The 26646-nt window shown below is 39.1% G+C and overlaps 1 protein-coding gene across 2 annotated transcripts in view; it reads left to right on the forward strand.

Moving 5' to 3' along the window:
• The window catches only part of IRS1 (insulin receptor substrate 1), a 57746-nt gene that overhangs the window by 14119 nt on the left and 16981 nt on the right, over positions 1–26646 (forward strand). The gene's annotated exons all lie outside the window — the stretch shown is intronic.

Raw genomic sequence — 26646 nt, forward strand, 5'->3', positions numbered from 1 at the left:
GGAAAGGAGGTGGGGAGATTGAAACACCGTGGCTGAAGCTGTGACTTGCTTGCTTCAGTTCTGTCTCGAGCTTCCCGTGCCCTGTGCTGTGTATGAGAGATGCAAAAAGACATCTAGAGCAACAGCTGATGTGTATCAGTGAGGAAATCTTTTAGATTAAAACACTGTATGGTAACTCATCTTCAGCATAGCTGGCCTTCATTTTGAAGAGAAGATTGCTGTGTTAGAAAAGGAAATTTTAACCCCTAGAGAACGGGGAATAAGAGCCAGGGGAGACCTCAGCTTCAGAGACAGAGGTGGAGCTCGGAAGCCCTCTGTATGCGCTGCACACCAGGGGAGTGCTGGTGCCCAAGCGTAAGTAACATTTAGTCACTTTGCTAAAATACCTTGAAAATTACTAGAGCAAGGAGACTATGGTCTTCCAGTAACTTCCCAGTTTAGTTTGATGATTCCTATGCAAGTGATCAACAAGGTGTTTGGGAGTCAGTGTCAGCAGTGATGCATGTGATACGCAAGAGCCTTCATACTGCTGTTAGAAAAGAGGAGGGTGGGGAGTGGGAAGTAAGGGCTGATAAAGTCTGCTTCCTTCCCTGGGGTGGTACAGTGTGCTTTATCATGGTGCTTGTTCTCTAATGGTGATACCCAGAGAAATGGTTCTGGCACTTCTGCTGTAATGATGGCTGTTCCATTTCTGACTCTTGCAGGCACTGTAGGTAAATGGTGGAGACTTGGCTGAATCGTCTCTGAAAGGTGGGATTAATTTTCATTTCCTCAGAAAAGTGCTGTCATAATTACTGATTCCTCTCCCGTAATTTCTGAACACAAATACTGAATTACTTGTTACTTCAAAATAGCAAAATGTAGCATTTATGGAGCAGAATGTTATCGAATAATGAGGAAATAAACTGACAAGTTGTTTAGTGAGTTGAGGCTAAGACAACATTCTCTTTACTTTTTTCTCTACTTTGGAATATTTCCATGAGGATTTTCCTTTCATAGTACAGTTGTATGTCATGGAACTGACCAACAGCAGGTAGCCCAGCTGCACAGTTCTTAAAAGAGGCAGGACAGCTTGGCTTGCCCAGAGGATTTGAAATGACTCGTAGATGTCAGTAAGGTAATGCTTGTTTTGGCGGGAATGAAGATCCGTACAATGGCTGCATGAAGGGAAAAATGAGCAATATTCACATTTTTGCAATGATGGTAAATTCAAACTGAACCACTTTCATCTGGTGAAAATGAAAGCAAATAATTGAAATCCTTAGGAGGACAAAAATATATGTTGGACAGGTAGGAACTGCTTTGTTAAAAGTGAAAAAAAGTCTCTCTCTAACCTGCTACATTTGCCCTATCTCTCTTTTTGACTTCTTTGCTTGCAAAGCACAGGCACAGTATACCATCCCTTCATGCTTTGCTGTGTTATGATATTTTTAGTACTTGGTCCACTTTTTATTTTGTGTACTGCAGAACACAGTTGATTTTTTAATTTTTTTTTTTTTTAAACTAGTGGCAACTAAACTGCAGAATAATAAATATTCATTGTCCTTTGAAAAACAAAGGGAAGTGCACAAGTACTAAATAGTTAATTGCTTGATCACCTACATAAAATGAAATACAGGTAAGGAAACCGTAGCATTTCTAAAGCTTAGGTGTACTGAAAACCATTACAAACAAAGGAAACTTGCTATCTACTGTATGTCGTTCAGGAATCTCAAAAAGCAGGCTGGCTGGCCCATCTAGGGTGTGGTCCTGCAAGATGTTTGGGCAGATTTAAGCAGCTTGCTTTACTGAAAAGGGTGGTCTCACCTCAGCTGCCTTTACTCTCATCTGCATGCTCCCACTGTTTTTCTGTGCTGGTTCCATACAAGTAAATGGCAACTATAGTTAGGCTGACGTATTATTTAGTAACTGTCTATATGTCCTCATTTTGCACATAATGGCATTCAGATTTCTGAGAAACAGTAAAATAAAATTTATAAAGAGGAACTTGGTTTGTTTAGGAAGCTGTAGGTTGAAAACTGTAAATATTTTTCTCATTGAAAGTTAATATTTGTTCTAGTGTCAGTATTTTGGAAATAATCTGTTATTTTGTTGACTCTATCATCATCTGGTGAACATGATGCAGAATGTTCTTGAATTCCTTGGATATCTTGATATGGGTGGATAGCTATGTGTGATTTACATCTATCTTACCAGTTTGAGATGAAAACAGAGGCAGATGAAACTAAATAGAAGAGCAGCGATGGAAACCAAACAGCTCCAAATCATCCCTCTTCCTTTTATAACTGCTGTGTGCACTCCTTCCCATGGCTGCTTCTTGGGAGCAGAAGTTAAAGAACTGATATCTGCTAGCATCAGTGCACTGTGTATGAACATTGTAGTTTAAACATGTAAATAGTGAAACTTTATTCTTAAATGAATTAACATAGCTGATCAACTTATATACAAGACAGTCTTGAATACTTCAAACAATTTAAGGGTTCTTAAAAATGAAACAAAACTCTCAAATACATTTAATTCTTTTCTGTATGAAACTCTTTCCCTAGCAAGCTCTGATACAAGGGAAAAGCCCTTCTGAAGGTGTGCAGGCATGTAGCTAGGGCATGTTTTTTCAGGCCTTTGAACTAGGTTAGGAATGTGTCTCAAGATGGAAGAATGAATAGTTACTTGGTGCTTTTAGCCTCCGGGCTTGAAACTCGCAAGAGGAATGTTATTGTGTCTTCAAAGCCTGTTTCACACAAGCCTTTGTTGAGCAGGAACTTGGAGAGTCTTTGTATTATCATGCACAAAACAAAAACAGCGAGCCACACAATTTGATCTAATTGGGCGGCGGTGGTGAGATGTTTCTTCAGTAGGAAGGCTCTGGAAAATGGGGTGCATATTTCTGATTAGGAATACCCTTTAGAGTGATGGAATTGCCTCCACAGACGTTTACCAGCTTGATAAAACTCTCTAATTACACTGATGCAATTCCCCATATGCACATCCCCTCTTTTCCCCTCCTCTCTATGTAGTGCTTTCCTAGGAAGAGAGCAAATATTTACATTTCTTTTAAATTCTGTTTTGACCCTGAGGTGGTGGTAGCACTTCCCTGGAGAAGGCAAACTGAGGTTGAGAAAGTGGGGTGGTTCAGGTTGAAGTAGTTTTTGTAATGCTTTCTCAAAGATGAACCTGTATTCAGGACTAAGTATGCTGTAATGTACTAATATTACCTAAATTAAGACAGACCTTTCAATCAACATAACTATGAAGTGTTTAGAGGAAATAAAACCATTCCTCTGGTGAGCATGATTGGTGAAGTATCCAGAATCGGGGTTTGAAGTGCTAAAAACTCATTTTTGAGAACAACAGCTGCTTCAGTAGATATCCAGAGAAATCTGTTTTCATTTTAGTATATGACTCACCTAATTACATGAGTAGTTTATTCACAGTTGAGTGAGATCAACTGAAACTGAAAAAATAGGAAGACGGATTTCCTTTCTAAAGATTTTTTAGTTAAAAAAACCCCATGAACTCTACTAAATCTGAAATTTTGAAGTCTGTAGTAGCCAAGCCTGCTCGATTTCACCTAATAAATAAAGAGGAGGCTTCAAAAAAGAAAGGAGTTGCCTTTAAATGCAAGGTTTATTTTGTTAAGCAACTTCCTTATGTGTTCAGGATATTTTGTTAGTTTTTAGTTAACTGATGACTAAATACAGACCATACTATTTTACAGTTGCATCCTGATTTTCATTCAAACACAGCTTGAAAAGTCAAAAATATAAAATTTAACCAGCTTGTAAATAGTGACCTGTATTGGTGATAATTTTTATGTCAAGAATCTGCATAAATATACACTAATGGTATTGTCTAACTAGGGACTATACCAAATGCTAAATTAAAAGGTTATATTGCAGATCAGCATGATTTAGTGGTTATCACTCTTTGAGAATGACCATTAAGAATGTAAAAAGATAAGTTTCCTCATTTGCTAATCTAAATTTGATTATTTTAATCCCTTTAATTTGAATTAATCCACCGTGAAGCCAAGTGTCAGGATATACATGATAATTAAATATATTTGAACTGATATGACCATGCAGAAATGAAGTGTAGGCACAGAAAAGACCTGGTTACGGGACCTCATCTGGTCCAGAGGAGGAGGAGCAGACGATACATGAAATGGTAGGAGGTTGGGAGGGTGAGAGGAGAGGACAAAACCACAATTACAGAGAAATGGTGGTTAAATGTATTGAAGGATAAGAGTGACAGGCAGGCTGTGTAAATTGGCTGGCCAGTTAGTGGGTCTTCCGTAGGAGAAGTTTCACAAGGTTAGAGAAGGCAGAGTTGTGTAGGAAGGGGTACAGGGCTTGAGTGAGCAGAAGGAGAAATTGGAATAATGCTGGGAAGCTCAGTTTCAGTTGATGTAATTGTTCTTTAATGGCTTGAATGATTCATAATCTCTTAGCTTGATAGGCTGTTATACAATTTTAAACATAGGTATGAATGAAGTTACTTACGCTGATAACATTGTGGGATTGCAGTAGTGGAAAGCATTGATGTGCCAAGAATTGTTAGAGGAAGAAAATTGTATAAGATGATGGTAACATTTGTGTAAATGTATTTTGGAGGAAGGTTTGAATGATGATCCTTCTGCATGAGTGTGCTATGAAGTATTTCTCATCTTGGCGGGGAAAGGGAGGAATCTTCAACTGATGTAAATTGCTGTACCTACTTGAAGTCGACAGGACTAGGGCAACATGCCTCATTTTAGAATGTGTCCCTTTAACTTTTTTTTCTTTCTTATTCTGTAAGCTGTTACTACACTGTTCTGTTTGAATTAATAGCAAGTCCCCATTAATTTTAATTAGCTATAGTAATGAGTTAGTTTTAAAGTGCTACAAAATGATCTGTAATTCAACGTCTAATTTATCTCCCACCTTGGGTATTTAATCTTTTCCAAAAATTCTTCTCCTGAAGATTGGTGAGACGTTTGATCTGTCTTGATTCAAGCTTGTTTACTTCTATGTTTGTTAGAGTAGCTCATCAGCTTTTATTCCTTTATCAAATAACTCCTGTGATGTTAATTGTGCTTTATGGATTTGGGTCACATTTCAGCATTTGCATTTAGGTTGAAGGAACAGGTAAAAGCAAAAGACTATTAGCAGGACTGCTATATGCTTAGAATAAACAGGACTACAGAACACTTAATGATAGCCTTTGTGTTATAGGACTCCTATTGTTTCTAGAGCTTTGCAACCTGTTTTTGTTTTTAACTGATACGCTCTTACAGTAACTTCAACAAGAACTTCACTGTAACTTTTTGAAAGCTTTTGTTTTGTTTTTGTGAAGTCAAGAGTTATACAAATCACTATCTGGAATCTGTTTTCATGTTTCTGGCTTTATCTGCATATCCTATAATCATACTTGCAACTTCTACCACTGTTGTGACTTTCTCTGTTCTGAGTCTCTAGGCTCGGTTCATGCAGGTATGTATGACATTTAAGGCCAGAAAGAGCTGTGATAAGTATAGGTAATTGTTCCACTTTAGAAGCAGAATGCAGGGCACAGCTTTGCCATCAGCTTAAAGTAACTGAAGGCCACCCTGTTGTTGCTGTCTCCTTGACCATGTATTACTCTGGAGAGTTGGTTTTGACATCACCTGTGGTTGCTCACAGGTGATGGTGCAGGGGAGCACTTGGAAATATATTTAGGAGGGAATGCTGGACCATTTCTCTAGGCAGCAGCTTCTAGTTTGGTTAAAACCACCTGTGAAACCTCATCTGCAGTATTCTTTCAGGCAGCATTTAAACTTCTTTTTCCCCCCAATCTGGACTTCAGTTTTTTAAACTTCAAGTAGAACACCTTATGTGATTAGTGCCTTACACTCTCCTTGAAACCACAGTTGTCTTGGCCTACACTACTGCTGCTTCTGGTCTGGGTTCTCCTTTTGCCAACTGCAAAAACTGTGTTTGAAATTGCCTGCCTGCACAGTTGCTGTGAAATTGTGCCTTTAGTGAGGTATGATCCTGACTAGCTGTGAGTTGGCCAGAACCAGCTGTACCACCAGTCCCTTAGCCCCAGATGCCTTCACAGGTGTGCTGGGTTAGAATCAGAGAGGTTTTATCAAAATGGGTTTGCTTCTTCACTGGCCCTGGAGGTACTACTTTTAAGTGTGAATGTTGTATAGCTGTATTTATGCTGTTGAAAAAAACACTTCTCCATTATGTCTTGTTTTGGTTCAGGTAAAAAATAGTGAGCTGTATCTGAGAAAAGACATCTTTTACTGGCAAACCTGCACCTGCTGCTTTAGTATTCATACTAGTTTAGCTGTCTTAGTCATCTTCTCAAACAAACCTTTACCACCAAAACCAAAATCCACACTGACAAATTAGCCTTTCTAGTTTAGATAAGGTCATAAGTATGTGGAAAACATTTTCAGGTGAAAATGAAAAATACATGTAATGGCTTCAGACAGCTGTCTTTCAGACCTTCTGATATAGTTACTCAAGATGTCATATGAGAAACAGGCAGCTTTCCCACCTTTCTGCCCCCAGTTCTCGTTCAGATTTAGTGATTATAGAAGGATTCGGTAAGTACCTGACTTGGATAGAAGGAAACACAGTTTCCCTGAAACATTTCCTGCTGATCTCATAGCTACTCAGTTGAGTCTGTGGAAGAAAATTTTTGTTCTTTTATTAAAAAATCTTCTGCATGTTGTCCCCTGTGGTGTGATACAAAACTGAATGTGTGCTGTCCGGCAGATATGTGACTGTAAAAACAAAACTTGCTTTTAACTATTTGTTGAACTTCCAACATTATGGTCTACATTAGGAAGTAACCTCTTAAAGATAGCTCTGCCTTTCTGCTGCTCCTGGCAACGTTTCCGGATGTATTTGAGTACAGTTGGACAATTAAAATGCTCGAAGAGCTACTATAGTCATCTGTAGCTTGGCAATTTTTTTTCTTTGCCTCAGTTTCCTGTAGCTTTCTGTTTTAAGCCTTATTTATTAAGAAATGTTACTGTGTTCAGTTTGTTTTTTCAAACTACCGTGTTGTTTATTTGGCAGGAGAGGGGGAAGGTTTAAGTTCCTCCTTACCTCCTCCCCCTCTCTCCAGTGAAATTTTTGATTGTTCTGTTTAATGAGTCATGTTCTCTACAGCTGAAGTTAATTTAGTGGCTTATCCAAACAATGAGTATTTTCTGAGCAAGGAAGTGAGGGAACTTTAGTTCTTCCCCCCCCCCCATTTTTTAATATAAAGGTGTGTCTTGGGTGTTTCCAAAGAAACATGGAAGAGGACACAAACACAGGTTTCTTACATCTTTGGAAAAATAACCTTAAATTTTGTTTTGTATGAGCTTGACTTACTGTGTTTAGGTTATGTTTCTCCTCTCCATAGACTCATGGAAATCCACTGATCCAGATGGATGGGTAGTTTTCTTGACCTTAAGTAGCTCTGGCAGTGCAAGTATTTGGCATCTTCTAGTGGATGTGTTTGTCTGTCAATGACAGGATTCCCCCAAGTTCATTCTGCTTCAGCAACTGAAGGTCACACAACACACTCTTTTCAGTTGGCACCTGGCAGTTTATTGTTAGCAATGTTATGGAAACCAGAAATAAGAAAAGCTGGACCAAAACTTTCAATGTATTGTTTCAGATGTTCAGTGCAAGCTCAGTTCACCTACACTGTGTGGTGGCACCTCCTTTCCAAGGGCCATCCAGCCTAGCCATTTGGCATTTGAAGCAGCTTTACCTTCTGCTTGAGACACATCTCCCCAGGGTTTCTTCTTTCTGTCCGCAGTTGCCTTTGGATCTGTTTGCAGTTTGAGTTGCAGTGCCGTAGAAAAATAGGCTTAGTTTTCATTTCTCTGTACCACAGTTCAATTTTTAAGCTGGGTAGTCCTTTGTACCATTATCCTGAAGGCAGCAGGAAGATATGGCTTTGCTAATGTGTTTGCACACTGCTGGAGGTACTTTATCATATAAGAATTGGTAACAAAACGTCCATTGACTTCATTGGAGCGGAGTTCCCTCCGCTAGTATAGTATAGACACAGTGGAGGGAAGTGGGTAGAGTTTGGAGTGCTGTAGTGCTGCTGTATGTTGAGAAATGCTCTTTTCTAAGGGTTCTTTATCAGTATTTAAAAGCTGATAGTGAATGCCATTGAACTCTTATTTTCTCTAGTTCTTTCTTTCGTGCGGAAGTGTGTGTGTGCATTAGAGTGAGAGTTGTGTGCTTTCTGCTGTTTAAGCCAATCTGCCCAAGAGCATTGTTTTCCAGAGAAAAAGGGTAATCAAAGATTTGAAATGAAAATCACTTGTGAAATATTTCTGACGTGCATGTCATAGATTTGTAAAATCTGTTTTATACTTCTGTTTGTTGAATGTAGAGTGTTCTGATTTGGCTGAATAATACCAAGTTATTGTGCGTCAGTGTCCTCATGCACAAGGCTTTGATTAAGCAAGAAAAAAATGCTGCGATATCAAAGGCTGGCCTATGTACAGACTTGCACAGAGAAACAAAAAGTGTGAATTAAGAAAGTTAGCATTTTAATACAAGTGTTCTAATACCATGCATAATAGTGACTGGTCTGGGCAAAGGAAAATGATGGTGTAAAGTGAAAGATTCATGTAGACCTTTGGGGAAGACTCAGACATTTCATAGCAGATTGAGGTTTGTTGGGTTTTTTTTGTTTTACAGCTGCATGTAATTTTAACCAGGGTAAGTTCAGTGACTTTGTTTACTTACGTGGACTGCAGGTATGAACGGCTATTCAAGGGTCAGTCATCAGCTCAAGTTCCATTTGACTAAACCAGATTTCCCCCCCTCCTGGTAAGCCCTTTACGGTTTTGATCACAGTGTATGACACTGTATTCCTGTGTTGAATCAGGTTGCTGAGCTGAACATGCTGTCTGATTTGGACCTCCCCTTTCCCAGGAAGACGAAAGGGTTACTGGAGCTGGTGTGATTACAGCTGTGTCTCTGAACAGTCTCTGGACAGGGGAAAGTTGGTGCCCTGTCAGTTCAGAGCATGGATGGCACTTGTACATGAGTACCTGCACAAGGCTTTGGGCATGCTTGTACACCATCCTTTCACTGCTACTTTTTAGACTGTAATTTTGAAGAAGTATTCTTATTCTTGCTCCCATGCTGCTGCCTCCTTTGTCCAAGTACAAGCATTCCTGTAGCTGAGCAGGGAGCTACGTCAGGGACCTAATCCAGGCTAAAAGTAACCTGGTTTGGGGAGGGGAGAAATAAATTTTTAATTCGAATCCAATTCATCATGCTGCTACACCATCCCTTGTGCCTGGGCAAAGGAGGTTGCTGTGTGTGATGGGGCTGTGTAAAGTAAGTGGGAACACTTAAGGCAACAGCAGGACAGGCTTGTACTGGCTTTAAGTAGACGTGAAACTGTGATCATCATCTCCTTGCAACATTTTCATTCATTTTCCAGAGCGCTTATTTCATTGGAGCAGGATGATAACTGTGCCTTGAGGCGTTACACTGACGGTGTGAAGCAGAAGGGGCTTGGTCTTTTCCTGTGTTTTCCGGTGTTAGGATCGTAGAAACTTTCTAAGTCAAATGGCTGGAAGTGAGCCTTATGCACAAAGGTTCTTTTGTTTTATTTTTGTGTAAACCCATTTGATGTTAAGCAGCCAAATCTCATCCTTTATGGTTAACCTAGTGCATTTTTTAGACGCTCCTGGCCTTCCTGTTTAGCTTTCAGCCCCTACTCCAGAAGGGTATCTATTTCCTTACATGGTCCTGTCTCATACCTGCCAGGTCAGGGATACCAAAATGGCACTGGGCACCTCTGAATTTCTGCTTAGGAGTGTTATTTACTCTAGTGATTTTTCTGTCTTTCAGTTATGGAGAGTTTTGTGGCTTTTTTTTTTTTTTTTTTTTTTAAGAAGAATTCAAGTTATTAATAGAAATGGGAGTGATTGTGCTGAATTATGTAGTGAGATGAGGGGGTTGTTGTTGTTGTTGTTGTTTTGGTTTGTTTCCTGAAAGGATATCTGTCTTCTCTCTCTGTGCTTGCAGAAGCATACAACCTCTTGCTCCTTGGGAAATGTGTTACACTAAACTCTATGTAACAGTTAGCTGGTAGAACAAATACAATGTTTGAGGCTTACTCTGTAAGCCTATCATTATCAACAACAGATGAACTGGTACTTTACCTTGCCCAACATATGACTTTAACATGCAGGGAATAGATCAGTAATTTACTTTGCTGTTGAGCAGTAGAAGGGGATGCACTCTTTTGTGCCACAAGGCAGATGCTAGGTTTTGTTTCTCAGCTCTACAAGCAAGTATTTTGACTGGACTTTTTACCATCTTACTACTCATTTGAGAGTTAGGAACAGATGTGTGCTTAATTGTTTTTGCGACAAAGATTAAATGACTAAAACTCAAGGCATTCTTTCAAAGAAGGAGAGATAAAGATTTTTCCTCATGTTTCAGGGCTAGAAAGATAGAGGAGGGGAGAAATAATGAACTTCAAAGAAAAACCTTCTGGATCGTTTCAGGAAATGCCAAATAAAGAGCAGGTCCCAAAGACCAAAATTAGTTAATGAAATTTTTACTTAAAAAGGAGAAACCTAGAAATTCATGTAAGGGGTACCTGATGGGTGACCTCTGCAGTGCACTCAGTGGGCTGAGTTTGGAAGCAATAACCACATCATCTAAGCCCTCTGGCCATGAAGTACTTAATAGAAGCCATGCCACTGTAACCCATTGCTCATCTTCTGACCATCCAAATGCTAATCTGATGCATCATCATAGTGAGGATGTATTTCTAAAGCTTTAGATGATGGTCACTTTAAAGAGAGGAGGGGGAATAAGAACACCCAAGCCCAACTCCAAGCACTCTCTTTTAATGTTGTGTGTCCTGCGCTAGTCTGTGAAGCATAGTTAAAGGTAAGAAGTCTCGCTGTTCAGATGGAAGTTCTCTGATGTGCATGTAGGAAGGATGTTGAACAGTTACGCAATTGCAGCTGTGTGTTCATTAATTAATGAGAAATAGGCCAGCTGTGGCCTTTAGTAAGTTGTACATGTGGCTCATGACATGTTGAGAAATACCATGCTGTTATTTCCCTGTGCTCTGATGTATCAACTTGTCTCCTTTTTCTTCCCCATAGGTCTGCTGGGGCAGGGACTGTCATTTTACTTTCTTGGCTCAGCAGCCAGTAAAGTGAGGCCTTCAACTGTGACTGAGGCTCCTGTGTGCTGTTGCAGTGCAAACGATATGAGTAATCATTATCACTGGTTATCACTTCAGTTCTTGTACAGCGCTGGCTGGTGTTGTCCAAATACGTAACGTTCTGCCGCTGCTGAGATTCAAAGTCTTCATAAACCCTAAATCGATAAGCCTCACCTTGTTCACAAAACAACTTGTTTTCAAGCTTTCTCCCCCTCTTCCATCCTTGTAACTGTTTCTGCCAAAACTTGTCCAGAAGTTCTGGCAATGGGTTTTTTTTTCAAGCCTGCATCATAAAGTTTGTAACCAGGAATATGATGTGTATACCAGCTTCCTTTCCTCTGTGTTTAACTTTGAATCACATGTGTGATTGCTTTCATTGCCCTGTAATCTGTTTTGCTGTCTCTGCTTGCTGGTTGGTATTTAAGAATAACAGCAATCTTCTTAAAAGGCACATCTTTCATTATTTAATAAGAATTGGATCCTTTTTAACGTCAAGTGATATTTTGTTACAAAGCAAACGACAGATGATCTGTCTTTTTCTCTCCCCACAATCGTTACACAGCTTGTGTAGTGTGCTCTGTATACCTTTTCTGAACTACACATGCGGCTGCTTCTCAGTGCAGCAGAGCTGAGACAGACGTGGTCACTCTCTGTAAAACCACCTGGAACTGTAGCATTTTGGAGAGGGGGAAAGAGCTTCTAACTCTTCAATTTTATGACCGCTGTCATCTAAATTTAAATCTTCAGTCATTTCAGGGATGATGAAACCAGATAGCTTGGGAGGTTCCTCTTTTGGAGGCACCCAAGAGAGAGCACCAGCCAGACAACTGGTATAGACAAGCAAGAGGTATCGAAACGCACAGTGCGATCACTCAAGCTGTGCAGGAGGGAGAGCTATATTTAACAGATACAAGTGCTAATAATGAGACTTCAAAGAGAGCACACCCTTTTCTTCCACAGCTGTGCTTTGCCACGCAGAAGAGACAGGGTAGTTTTCCAATGGAAGTTTGCTTCATGTGTTTGCCTTGGGGAAGAAGTTCAGAGAGCTCTGAAATTAGCTTAGAATTTCAGAAAGGCAAAAGGGAGAGAGAAGATATGAGGGTAATTATGAATTTTGATGCCAAACCCGTCATTCTGAAACAGAAGATTTTTTTATTCCATCTTGTACTTCAGGGGATAAAAAGGTTTTGGGGTTTTTTCCTCCCCTTTGTGTTTCCTTTTAATTTGAATTTTTACTAGCTTTTTTTACACACTGCCAGTAAAAGATCCTCTCTGTTTCCTGCTGAAAGCTGTTTGCTTAGCTTTGTTGAAGCACAAATAGACAGTTGGGCTATCTTTTTGGACAAAACTTTCACAGTCCCTTTATAACTGAAGCCTTTTCCATAAGGTAGGGTATAGCTTTGATTCTGTTTATTTTCAAGTGGTTTTTCCCCTCACATATGAAGCCATAAACCGTAAAGGGAACTTGCTATACTTGTACTGTATTTGCAATTTAGATCGTAGAGAGTGTTCTGGAGTGCACGTGTTTGGCTGCCAGTGAAACCACTGGCTGTGAGTCAGAAGGCATCGAACGTTGTTTTCAAAAGTGTCCTTAAGGATGAGGTCACGTAAATGATGGAAAAATATTTCAGAGTGTTCTGAGAAGCAGTAGAAGGCTATTTCATGTCTTGTGAATAGGTGACCTGAGCGGCTGGAGGGTACACGCCAACTTTCCTTGTCTATACCAGTCTGATAAACCATTTCAGAGGAACTACCAGGCAATCTTAAGTGTTGCACTTGTGTGGGGCAATTTAAGGCTGGGAATTAATGGAGACTCAGTTTTCTATGCAGCTTTCCTTTTTCTTTCACTTCAGCTGTGGTCCCATTTCTTGCCATTCTAAGTTAATTTAAAAATATTTCTAGGTCAACGTTTTAACTTTTTGTTTGTGGTTTAGAAATAATCAAATATTTACTTTTAGGTATATTTTGTTGTGGTGGTGTTAGAGATTTTTAAATGCCTCAAGTCAAGAGCTGTAGGGTCGCAGACACCGTAGGAAGCACAGGAAAGCTGTTAAATGAGGTTTATTTGCAGCCCAGCTTTGCTTCTCCTTCACGGATGTGTTTAATGAAAGGGCTAAGGTGCCTTGCTGAGAGGCAGAACAAAAATCCTCTTTTTGGTGCTACCTACTCCGCTGGTTTGGAGCCGAAGCTGGAGACGTGTCACTTACAAGCGTTAAAAGTGAAGAAAATACCTTGTTGCCTGTGAGTGCTGCGGCCGATTTGTTCCAGTCCCTCACCCGAAGCTGCGGTACGTGAGCGCAGCAAATGGGGCAAAGTTCAGTCCCTCGCCCCGAGCTCGCTGGCGCTCGCTGCGCCTGCTCCCTCCCGCCAAATGCGATCCAGCTGCCGCCTCGGCAGAGCTGGATCACCAGTTCTCCTCCTGAGCCTGTTTATTAAGGTGTATGCTGTTAATATTCTAAGTTGTTATTATTTTAGAAACATTATTATATGCTAAAGCTGGCTGCCAGGACAACTGACAGCTTTGTTTTTGCTGCTGCTGGAGAGGCCAGAAAGAGTTTCGAGCAAGTAGGAGGAATCAGCTGTTGGAGGAAAACCTGTTCCATGGATAAACGAGGGATTGCATTCTCCTGAGTCAGCACGGACTTGAGTGAGCAGTGTTCATAAGCACTAAATTAACTTTTCTTTTTAAAAGTGCATGTGCAATATTTTTTTTAATTATCACTGGCAATATATATACTGTTTCTTTTGCAACTTGGCAATTTGTTTTACATTTTAATTCTTTTTTTCTTCAGACTTTTTAATTGGTACTAGAATTCCTATCCCATGCTACAAAATGCCACTTCCTTAGACCATCAGATCTTTTATTTGTTTTCTGCGAATTACATGGCTTATATTTCACTAGAGCAAATGACAGGGTTATCTGGAGTAGGCAACTTAAGTGCTCCACCTCTGTGAGCATAATTCATGACAGGATCTGTGCCACTTGCGTGTGTAGTCCAAGCTAGGCCTGTAATGCTAAGGGTTTTTATTGTTTCAGTTGCAGAAGCATCTTTTCAGCAACACGTATTGGAACATCTCTTATTACGAAGTCTCCCTAAATGGTTTATAGGTTTCCCGAGGCTTGGTAACTAGGATCTACTGATCTACCAGCAAAACCCATTATTATTTACCTTAGAGATACTCTTAGAGGATTGACAGAATGGTGTAGTTTGATCTTGCTGACAATTCTTGGATGAAACTGTTTTCAATTTACTCCTCTGTACTGTGTCCATTACGTTGTAGTCAAGCATGACCAATTCATAAAAGATGTAGGATAACAGATAATCATCTTAGATGCGCTAACCTGTCATCATCGTGAGTCTCATCTCCCTTAATAACTTAATGCCTTAACAGATGAAAGTCCCAGTCCAGGGAACCTCAAATTAATAATTGGCTCAAATCGAATAGAAAAGATAAAAGTGAAAGCACGTAAACACTACTAGTCAACTGAGGGTAAATACGTCTTCTATTCTGATGTTCAGTCTGTGATTTGAGACTAGACTGACCACTGAAAAGTGACCTCTGAAGATGGGCAGGATAGACTGTGTTCAGCTAAAACATTCCTGGGGCAGCCTTTCAGGGCCTTTACAATTACTGTCAATGTTTCTCTGCCACTGTGGATGGAGGTATAAACCAAGAAGTATCAAAGTTATAATTGCAGCTTTAAGGCACTATATTAATTTCATCTGTCAGGTCCTCAGTTTTCTCTTATTAAGTAGTGTATGTTTTAAAGGGAGTTTAAAACTAGCGTTTTTTAACGGCAAATGCAGATTAGAGGAACCAAAAGATTTGATCTAATGAATAGAGCAGAGAATTGGAAAGAGGAAAGAGAGGACTTGTAATGTTTGACACATACCCTTTGCCTGTCTTAAACAGATTATAAATTATGTTATTTATTGCCTCTGACTTATGTGGGACAGATTGCTTTTTAGGGGAGGACTAGATATACGTGCCAAGGTAAATGTGATAATAGTAGTCTCTTTCTGCTTCACTAAGTTAAACAAACTCAGGATGTGCAGGGTAAAGAACCAAAAACCTGACTTAGCATGTGCTAGTATTGCAAATGTCTATATAGTGGCAGCTTACTCGCTAACAAGTTATTGTTGCATATACAGTTTTCAAAATGTTTTGAAAATACATTCTCCATACAACAGTTGTAAGGAAAATAAAACTTGAAGAACTGAAGATCTTCATGCCCATTACTGGGCACGTTTTGTTACTTCTGAGTGGCTGACTTGCAGGAAAACAAAACAAAAAACTTCTAGTTAAGAGACAGTGCACAAAAGTTTACAAGGTTTTTCATTTGAGAATCAAAAGTAGGTTTTCTTCTTTTATAGGTTTTCTCCTTTTATTATTCATTATGCTCTACTTTACATTTGTTCTGGGAAAACAGAGTTAAGGTGATGGAGACTACTCTAGAGGGCAAATGGCAGATGAGACTTCAGCACCTTCAACGAAAGTGCAGTGCTTTTAGTTGCAGAAGATAACACCCCATTGGTACCAGGTACTCCAGAAGCTCTTGTTCTGGGCTGCTACAAGGTTCTTCAGCATTCAAAATTTCAAGAAAAGAAAGTCAGTACCTGTCAATCACCTGATCCCAAATGGAAGATTCTTAGAGAACAGGGATTTCTGAAAACATGTCTGCTGAGCAAAACATTCAGAAAATCCCAACACACACATTAGAGGGAAGATGGAGAAAGTAGATTTCAAACGTAAATCTGTTGGAACCAGAAATTCATTTGCATTCTGGAATCTGGAAGTTTGTGGGGTTCTTTTATTTTGGAGAGAGGGTTAGGGCATTTTTTCAGTAAGTACGGTATATGCTAATTGTTATGTGCAATGTATAAGCATCTTTGAAGATGAAAAATACAAAATGAATGTGGTATTTATATTTATCAGGAAGCAGTCTGTGCCAACACACCTGAAAGAGACTCCCGGCTCTACCAGGTATGGCTAAAAAAATAGCCTTCTCTTCTAAAATCACTGTCTAGTCAACAGAATCTGATGAAGCTAATTTTTAAAATTGGGGATTTTTTTTGTCTGAAATTATTTGATGCTCGAGAGAACAGCCATAAAATTGTCTTTGATTCCTTTGACTGAGAAAAGAGGGAATGCAGTTTTGATAGTTAATTGAAATTAACTTTTGAGTCTGAATAAAGGTGGTGGTGTGCATTTGGGGTTGTTTTTTTTGTTTTCTTTCACAGAGTAAACTGTAGTCGTATCCAGAAGTAGAAATTACCAGTATTGTTTTTAACTTTAGATCTGCTACTTTTACCACATGAAGTTTCTGTGATACATTTTAGGGGACAGCCCTTGGCAATGCTGCACATGATAGATGATGATTCCTATGGTGCTATAACAGTGCTCAGAATGCAGTTGAGCCAAAATAATTATTTTTTTAAGATCTTACATTAATCACAGAAGTTCTTAAGGCTTTTGTTTACAGTTGGTGGTTAATTTTATTGTGTGATAAGCTGTTGTAGCCCTCTAATTTGAGTAAGGTTTTATTTAATTTCTGTTGGTATTGTGGTGATTCAGCTTTGCCCAAATACAGAATTCTTTAGAAGAATCCTGCTTCAATCTTCAGTATGATTTCTAATTAGAATTTTTTTTTTTCTCCAGTGTTACTTGAATTTTTACATTAACCTTTTAAAAGATAGTTTTGAAGATCTCCTTGACAGTCATTTTTCATTGTAAGGTAAAAGTGAGGACTGATAGCTGACATACACAAAATGACATTAGGAGCCCTGCTGTCTGGCTGACGTGCTAGAGTATCACCAGAGTTGGTGTTACAAGAGATCTAATTTCTTGCATAATAGTGGTCAAGTAGCTACATCCATGAACAGCCTACAATTCTATGAACAATCCATTGCAGGTTTTGTACTGTTCTCTATCATCAGTCGTGGAGGTGTGATGGGGGGTGGGGGGGTTATGTTCTGGTTAAATTTTGCACCCGATTTCTGTCCTGCTTAATAAATCTTCTGTCTCTGGTAATTTTCCCACAATGATAAAACCAGCTCTAGCAATCTTGATTGATCTCAGTTGCCTTCCCTGTGGCTTCTAGACATCACTCAAACCAACAACTCGATTTGTTAACTTGCACCAGCCTCAAAATAATTCCAGTTCAGATGAAAAACGGTATTACTGTTACTTTTGGGTATTTATATGCTGTGTCAGTGCTGAGGAATTCCAGAAGGCCATCACGTAACTAAGTGGGCAAAAGTGCGGTAGGCGAATGTCAGCATAGGTAAACATAAGTTTTTAAACATAAGTTTTTTCCAGTAAGGAAAAAATTATACTAAACCATGCTTGTGTGATGCTGAACTCGGAACTGAGGGTTGCAACTTGGAAGAGAGGTCTTGTGGTTGTCATTGACAGTTCTCCAGAATCATTGTCTGCAATGTGGAGCAGCAGCAGCCAAAAAAAAGCCAGAAAACCACGGGCAGTGCCTTTTTGCATCATCAGAAAAAGGTACTGAGGACAAGAAAAAGGTGTCATTTTGTCGATATTTAAAACACTGGTGTGCCCACCACATTTTGAGCACTGGGTGCAGTTTTTATGTCCACATCTTAAGAAAGTATAGTTAGTACCCTTAGTTTGGGGAAGGTACAGAGAAGGGCAACCCTCAGTCCAAGGGGATGGTATCACTGCCTTGTGTGGAGTTTTGTCATTTAAAAGGCTTGATTTAGAAGATGAGAGGCTGAGAGGGGCAACATGATCAATGTTTACAAAATCATGAAGTTGGTGCGTAAGGTGAATGCCGAACTCGTGTTGACAGAAACCCTGCAGTACCAGAACTACAGGCCACTTGATGAAACTGGTTGGGAATTGGTTTAAGACAGATTAAAGAAAGTATTTGTTTACATAGCAGGTAGTGAATTTATGCAACTTGCAGCCAGAGGATGTTTTGAAAACAGGCTGTGTAGGCAGGTTCAAAACAGGGTTAGGAGAGTTCATGGTCAGCAGGTAGAGTGTGAGGGGAGTGGACCACAGAACATGGTTTATGGGTTCACTCTAAATAGTACCTTTTCTGCCCTGTTGGAGACACATTCTGGACTAGATGAACCATCGGTCTGACCTACCCGGGCATTTCTTATATTCCTGAGGTCTCAAGCTTAGTGGGATCTTTTTGTCATTCACTAAAAATTATGTTCTCATTCATGGCAGGGTTAGATGGGAGGCATGAAGCTTCTCTCTTTTTTTCATGTTCAGTGAGCTGCATCTCCAAGGGACACCCTTGATCTACTTGCTTAAATTCATCGGTACTGCAAGCTGAGATGGCTATTGCTTCATGGTAAGCTGGAAAAAATTTCCTTCTTTCTAGCCAGGAAAAAAATACTGGGAAGTCCATCTGGGAATGTGATTCATCTGGGTCACACTCATAATTTTCCTTTCAGATTACAAGGAGAGGTTTGGGATAGTGCTCAGCTACTAGTGATAAGATTTTATTCAGACTTAGCTGCCTTCAGTTTGTGGTGGTAAGCAGGTACACTTCTGTTTATGCAACAAGACTCCAAACACTTTTTATCAATTCATCAGTGTGACATATTCCGTAGTATTTGGTATGTCCCAGTGTGCTTTGAGAAATGAAAGTTCTTCATCCCCTGCCTCATCTCAAAGTTACAAATGATGCATATTGATGCAAATAAGTGGGTGGACCTTGCTCATGAGCAAGAGTAAAACCCACAGCTAGAAGGCATTGAATTACAATCTGAAAATGTGAGCAGTTCTTTTGTTAGAGTCTAGGGTAGTATATTACACAATTTTCAAGTAAATGTGGTTTGTTTTTTTTTTTAAATCCTCACAAAGTTAACTTCAGTATAGCAGTGGCTTGTAGGGTGGTAACCACTGGTAACTGGAAGACAGTGAACCTAGTGCTGTTAGTGGTTTTCTTTGTTGTATTTTTAGAATTAATTTGGGTGGAAATCATCTAAAAGACAGATTAATAAAAAGAACTTGGAGGTTTTTGCATAATTTTAAGACTGGAGAGGCTGCGAGGCTGAAAAATAGCAATTTGAACAAATGCTAAAAATGGCATAACAAGAAAAATAGAAAAAATGGTGAGGGCATTCCTTTCAAAAGTGGTGGGTTTTTGTTTTATTTTTAACTTCAGTTTCTTACAACAGATAAATAAATGTCCCATTTTTAATGTAACATTCTGCAATATATTTTATCCTACAGGAAAACTTCATTAATGAAAAGAGCTAGGTTGTATCTAAATCTGGACACAGTGGAGCTTCATCTTAGTTTAGTGTCAAGCTGCTCTAGAATCTGTCACTAAGAAGGCTATGCTAGCAATAGTCATTGTTCATGTGGATATATCCATCTGAATTTTTCTTGCTGGGGCACAGTTGTCTTGGAATAACACTGAGTATGTGCCCTGTAAGAGTTTGTCCTGCTTTCTTCCTGCCTTCCCTGTCCCCTCTTTCTGTAACACTGCAGTGAAATTTGATAGCTCAAAGTGTAAATTAATCCTAAATTATATGATAGTCTTTCCTTGAAAGAGACCATAAATCTTAGCAATACACTTCTACTTCTTAGAATACAGAAAAAGAGCCTCTGTTTTTGGGGTGGGGGAGTTGATTTTTTTTTTTTTTTTTTTTTTTTTTTAGTACTGAATAGAAGTGTATAAAGTAAAGTTTGCTCAATAACTTTAGAACCAACCAAACAGTAAAAAGCCCCAGCTTTTCTTCTTTGACCAAGAGAATACTTTCTTATTAAATAATGAAATACTTATATAAAAAATGTCAATATTTACTATTCTGTGAACAATCTTTAATATTTACTGTTTGAGCCAGCTCTGTACTTTTTTTCGTTCATTTTTGAGAATGTCTAGTGTTTTCACCCAATGCAATGAAAATACTCTTAAATGTTGATAATGTATTTAGTGATCAAAATAATCTTTTAATTTGCATTAAACAAGTTTGTTGAGGTGATGTAAAGGCCATTCTTGGTGGGTGGAAAAAAGGCACTAGAAGAATACAAACAGAGTGGTTGGTAACATGATGAGCACTGACACTGGAAACTTGAGCTTAGAATTACTAGGGTTTTGGCTGGTTTGGTTCCAGTCGCAGCATGCAACAGGGAAAAACAAATGTGACTTCTTTTTGGTCCCTAGTAATTGTCAGCTGTAAAGAGTGAAGGAGGTGGGGGGAATGAAGTCTTCCTCAAACCTCTTTTTTATGGAAGGCCACAGCATAAGGCTCCTTATTAGATTGCTTTGCTGGTCCATTAGGAGCCCTACCACTCCTTGAAATATTATATTGCTACAGTTTGGTCCACGCAGGGACAGGGTCCTGGTGGTGGCCAGCCAACCTCTGAGGGTAATGTGGAGCCCACCTCTGTAGCACAGGGAAGTGTGCGGAGGCCCACCTGATCCTGTATATTGCATACAAGTACTCGGGGATAAGTGTCAACATCTTTTGATCAAGGGGAGCTGAAAGTACATGTCTGAGTATGGTGAGAGAGCATTTAACAAATGCAGCATAAGAGGAGGTGCAGGATGCTGAGTTTGTCTCTGTGGCTAAGTAAAGCTGTAAACTGCATGCCAGCAGTGGTGAATTCAGTGCTCTCAATATCCATTGAAGTAGCCTTGCTACTTAAAGCATGGGTATTACTCTTCTGCGGATGGATGCTTACATATAATATTACAGCCTGATCACTACTAAGGAAGAGAGCTAGAGCTCACAGCCTAGGAAACAGTAGCAACTTTATTCAGTTTCTCTGTTTCTGTGGAAGTTGGGTTTTATTTCCAACTATATTTGTAGAGCAGGAACTGAAATCCAATCCAGCTTTCTAATATATATGTATTCCTATTGGCAGCTGGATTTGAAGCTTTGCTTGGTTATTTAGCTTTGAGAGGCTGGCAAAAGCTGTCCGAAATACTCTTCTATAATAATGAGGTAACTGACCGTAACGTAGCATGTCAGGAAGGCTTCTTGGGCAGCTGCATCCTACAAGCAGCTAGAGGCATAGGAGAGGCAGTGGAAAACATGCAGCTCCAAGCCAGCCAGAAAGAGGGGACAGACGGATCTACCATCCCCAGCTGCTGCTGCAGGCTGCAGTACATTACCATGAACAGAAAAGATGCAGCTTGATTGTATTGAATGCCAAATGAGCCTGTCAAAAAGGGAGAAAACCATTTGATAAGCTGTATTCTGAGTTCTGGCTAGTGCAGCGATGGCAGTTACATTTGAGGTTAGAATAGAGGAATTCTTTTAATAAAAAGATGAAGTGTTGAAGGCTACAAGCCTCTGTCTGTAGGCTGGATACCTGTCCTCTCCCTGTTGCAGGTTACTGGTGCTGCAGAATGTCAAACATCATGGTATTCCCATGGAAGCCTCACTAATCCAGCTGCCGCAGTTAAGAGAGACTGTAGCTCGGTCACATGCAGGGATTACTGAAGTTACTAGCTAAAGTCTTGCCATTGATAATTTGCACAGTCAGGTTCTCATCCCTGAAGTTCTGTGAGCAGAAAATTCCTTCTGTTACTCTTGGAGAAATATGTGACGTATCCACGTAATCTCCTCAGCCTCTCTGTTCCCACAAGTCACGGGGTGCTTTGACAGGCATGGTTGTCCTTTCCTGGGTATTCTGCAATAACATATTCATTATGAGAAGGCTGAAGTCATCTTGTATAGTTCAAAGTTAACTTTAACACCTCCTTGGAAGTTATCTCAAACTGTGAGATTTGTGACTTTTTATATTTAGCTCAAATTGCCTGCTATAATTGGCATTTAGACTAGTTATAGAAGGATAGCTGTCTCCCCATGAAATGCGCTTGTATTTCATGTAACTTAAAAACATGCCTCTGTCTTCTTGTCATCTCAAAATCTGCTTTGCAGGGTAAGATTTATTGGCATAACTCTTCAGTTTACTTCCTTTATTTCCTTACTTGAGTAAAAATGAGATCAGGCTCTCCCTGCATCTTCTTACTTGGCTACACGCTTGTCTTGACACACACCCCCCCACACCACACCCCACCGATGGTGCTCAGCTTGGCTTCTAACTTTAGTTTCACATAAACAGCCAGCAGTGAAACCTGTAGGTATTGGTTTTCATTGAAGCTCTGCTGCAAGAGACACACACAGCTGTGCTGCAGAGTACACCCTTACGCTGTGCTGTGGTGGCATGTTGACTTGATGTAGTCTTTTCCCCAAAATACCGTATTTTCTAATTATAGAAGAAAGCAATGTAATTACATAGTTGCTTGACTTTGACTTTTTAAGAAAAATGAAAATATCTGTATGGTCGTGATATTTTATATTGGTAGTTGTTCTCGATGCTTTATTAGGGCCTTTGGGTGGTATGGAAAGAAAAATTAAGTTGAATTGCTTCAAAATACTCTGTGAATGGTGTGAAAACAAAATACAGTGAAAGTCAGAAGTTTATGTCTTCCCCCCCCCAAATGTTTTTTATTACCTTGCAGTACAGTTGCACTATCTCAAGGTTAGTTGTAGTCTTTCCAAAATTACAAAAATAGATACATCTAGAATGATGGCTCCCAGCTGATGTGCAGGGACATGCAGAAGAGCCAGCAGGCTGTTAGATACGCTTTGAAATATGAAGTAATTATAGCTGTCTCTCTGAAGTGTTGCATTCAGTTTATAAGCACACTCATGGAAGTATATTGGCAAATGCGTGTAGGTGTATCATGGAACAGTTAATGGATGGAGGAGAATGCTGGGAAGAAGCACTGCTCAGGAGAGTTAAGATACATGTGTCAGGTACTTATCTGGTATGAATCTTATTTGATGCTTTGTTTCGTAGTGACACGAACTCATGTTATTTCCTCTTAGTATAACTTTGAGCTCTTATCTCCATGCAAATGTTTGCATGTTTGTGGTAACTAGAAAAGTTGCAGCATAGCGATCATATTAGTGACATGTATGATATTCTTGCTTGTTCTTTATTATGGTGGTTACTACAAATATCTTGCTGTACATGAAACAGAACTAACACCATCTTTTTTTTAAAAAAAAGTTAAATCTCCCTCATTTGATGATTATGCACTGTATTAGAAAACATGATGCTATGAGTTTTTAATATTAATGTAATTCTTCCTTTGGAAGAGCGATCTGGCTTAGTTACACTCTGTTCACATGATCTTTGTTCAGCTGTAGCATAGAAATAATTGTTAGTGCATACCAAAACATATAGGAGGTGCAGCAAGGTTTCTGAATTTGATTTGCTACAGCTGCTGTGCAGTGGTTAATATGTCCGGATGTTTACCAGCTGCCGAAGTGTGCGCATAGGGACATGCGCATACGCACCCCAGTTTAACTTGGTATTGTAGCCTAGTGCTTAGTGCCTGTCTTGTGGTTTGAACTCGAGGATCTGCTTTTTCCAAAAGAAAGGTATACATGAAATGATGGAAGAAAAATGTGAAGCAGAGGACTCGTTACAGTTGTTGTTCTGCACTGTGAATAGAACGTGTTTAGTAATGGCCTTTCAGAATTATAATCAGTATTTTTCACAAATGATAATATAATTAAAAACTAAGTAATCCATTCCAGTATTTTTGACTTCCCACCACCCAACTGAGAAGTTTAAAAATAAAGTAGCTGCTGCACAAGGAGCTGCACGTTGTGGAGCATGGAGTACAGTTAGTTTCCCAAGCTGGAAAGGGGCCAAATCCACAGAAGGTGAAGAGAGGCTGGTGGGGCCTCTCTGCTGTAACTTAATCCGAAGAACAGATAAATTCTTTTCAAAGTCAAAGCAAGTAATGAGTTCTCTCCTGGTATACCAGTGTTATACCAATTTAAAAATGGCTGCTGTTTTCATGTCGTCTTTACAGCCTGTAAGATGGAGGGGCTTGAATTTTTTTTTAATGTGTGTCATCACTAGATTAACTTTTTCTATTTTATTTTATGTTGGCATATATGAGTACTAACACTTTATTTCATCTTCACAGAAACAATCACCACCAACTGCAGAGAATGGTTTAAAACTATAGGAAGGTCAAATACTGCTTGTTAACATAGTTTGATTTTAGTATTGTGTATGCCAGAGCCTCTTTTAAGCTTTTTCTGATAAAAGTTAAAATCACGGAAAGTGAAAGTCAAGTTATTTTCTCACAAGAGACCTGAGCCTCTTTAGAAGCTATCTTTTTATTAAGTTAAAGTAAAAACTATAGAGAGTAACTCAGTTAGTTGCTAGCAGCAGCTTGTTTTGTAGGGTGGTAGCCGAGATACCATTTTGCAACTACAGGTAGTTTTGGAATACATGGGAAAGAAAATCATCAATTCTTGTTGACTTCAGGTAGGTTTGCAAACAGCGAATTGGTATTATTTATGAAATGTCTGAAATCCCAGCTGCAAGTTCTGTGTGGATTTACTTACGAGAGTCTGCAGATGTACAGAAGATTTTATCAGTGGGTTTGTAACCACATCTGTTTTCCCCTTTTGGGGAAACCTAGCTTCTTGCCTAACCTACCTTGTTTTGGATACTGGTGTAGTGCAGGTTACAGAATTGTATTTGTGACAGATGAAGGCAAAAGGTAGGCTGGCCCAAAGTATTTAATATATTTGGAAGCGCTGTTGATCACACAAAGACTGTCCCTCAACTGTTAAGTGACTTTAGTATTTGTTTTATCTCTCAAAAGGTTAGACTGTAAGCTGCTTCAGGACAAGAGTCATGAGAGCTTTGAAAGCTTCCGGATCATCTGTTTCGGGTGCATTATTTTCTAATGATTGATAAATCTGTGCACATAATCTTTACCCTGTAGTTGGTACTGACATGGAAGATGACATGTACTGTAGACATTTGAAGGAAATGCTGAAATAAATCATGCTTTATGCTAACCTATATGAACGAAGAAAGAGTGCTTGGATATGTTGTGTGTGTATATGTATATACTTACATGTATCAGCCTGTGTGTGTACAGAAAGAGGGGAAGAGAGATAAAAACTGTTCTGTGGCAAATGAAGGCAAAAAGTGGGCTAGCTCAAGTAAAACCACACATGTATAAATGATTGCAATATCAAGGTTGCTTGGGTGGTGGTATGGGTAGTCTGTGCCGTAGAGTGAAGCATGCCTTTTTCTGCCTGTCACCTGACAGCACTAACCTTTCCAGTTGCTATACCCTTTGAAAAGTACCCTATCTACCCAGACTGCAGACTGAAGTTTAATTTGCATAATATTGCAGGAAATGCAATGTTTTAAAACTACTGTGGTTGTTTTGTCTTTTATTCAGGCACAACGTGTTTTATTTGTATGGAGAATATTTTAAAGAGTGGATGCTTTAGAAATATAAACAATTGGAAAAGTAAAATGTAGCTGTTTTCTATTACTACTTAATATTATGCTCATCTGTGGCCTCTAAGTAACAGGTACTTGTTTACATATTACAGATTATGTATAATAATTTTATAAACATTGTTTGTAGTTGCATATTAGTTTCCTAAATAAAAGAAAGAAAAGCAATATTGGCTTATAGAAATACTTGCACTAAGACAGTCATTGAAATCAAAAGAAGCAGGTGGTGTACAAAGATGAGAGCGGGAGGAGTCTGTGATTTATGGACTGCCCTTCCCATAGCTCACGTACTGTGTCTATGCTCAAATTTGTTACTACTAATGGCTTTTGCTTACTAAATTTAGGGTTTGTTGTAAATGAAGATTGCAGCATTGTTTTCCTGTAATTGAATCTGATTTGTAAACCCTTAAGTAAAGGGTGTTCTTTAAACCTTTTAAAGCAAAATGTCAGTAGATATCTATGTTGTTCCCTGGTTTAATGACTGCATCTAAATTGCAACTGTGGGATGTTTCCAAAACCCTGTTCTCCTTTCTTATACTTCCGTTAATTTTGTGATCTCACTTTCAGTGAAGCATGGCTTTGTTAGTGAAGTGGCTTAATATTTTCTGTGTTTCATATACATTGTATTACTGAAGTGGCCAGTTCAACATTTAAAATATACAGCTTTGAAATCTTACACATGTCTAAATATATTATTACTTTTTGTTGTCATAAGATTGCTCTGACTGAAACAACAGTGCAGAAAAAATTGGTTGTTTACTCCTCTCTTGAATGTTTAAGCTGAGAAATAATATAGCAGCAGCAAGGAGGCATCTGAGCACAGAAAAGGAAGTAAGAGTTTGGAAGCATGTGTGGATGTATTCTTAAGCCCATATGGAAGACACTTGACAAGTAAAAATAGTAGCAAAAGAGGCAGTTTTGTGGGTTTTTTTAATAAAAAGCTGTGTTTACAGTTATGCAATGATTGTGCTAGCAAAAATCTGATTGTCTAAGATGAGCTAGCTTTAAAATAACCATTATGTTGTGCCCTATAAGGAAGTTTAGGGTATTTTAGCCAAGTTGGTTATTCTTCTGAAAATGGATATTACAAGAAGATTTTCACTTAAGTCATGTGAATGTCTGTATTGTCTATATTTTGGATGGTAAAATAGAAGAACATCTAACTTG

The sequence above is a fragment of the Aquila chrysaetos genome, chromosome 10, assembly GCF_900496995.4.
Source record: "Aquila chrysaetos chrysaetos chromosome 10, bAquChr1.4, whole genome shotgun sequence".
Lineage (NCBI taxonomy): Eukaryota > Metazoa > Chordata > Aves > Accipitriformes > Accipitridae > Aquila > Aquila chrysaetos.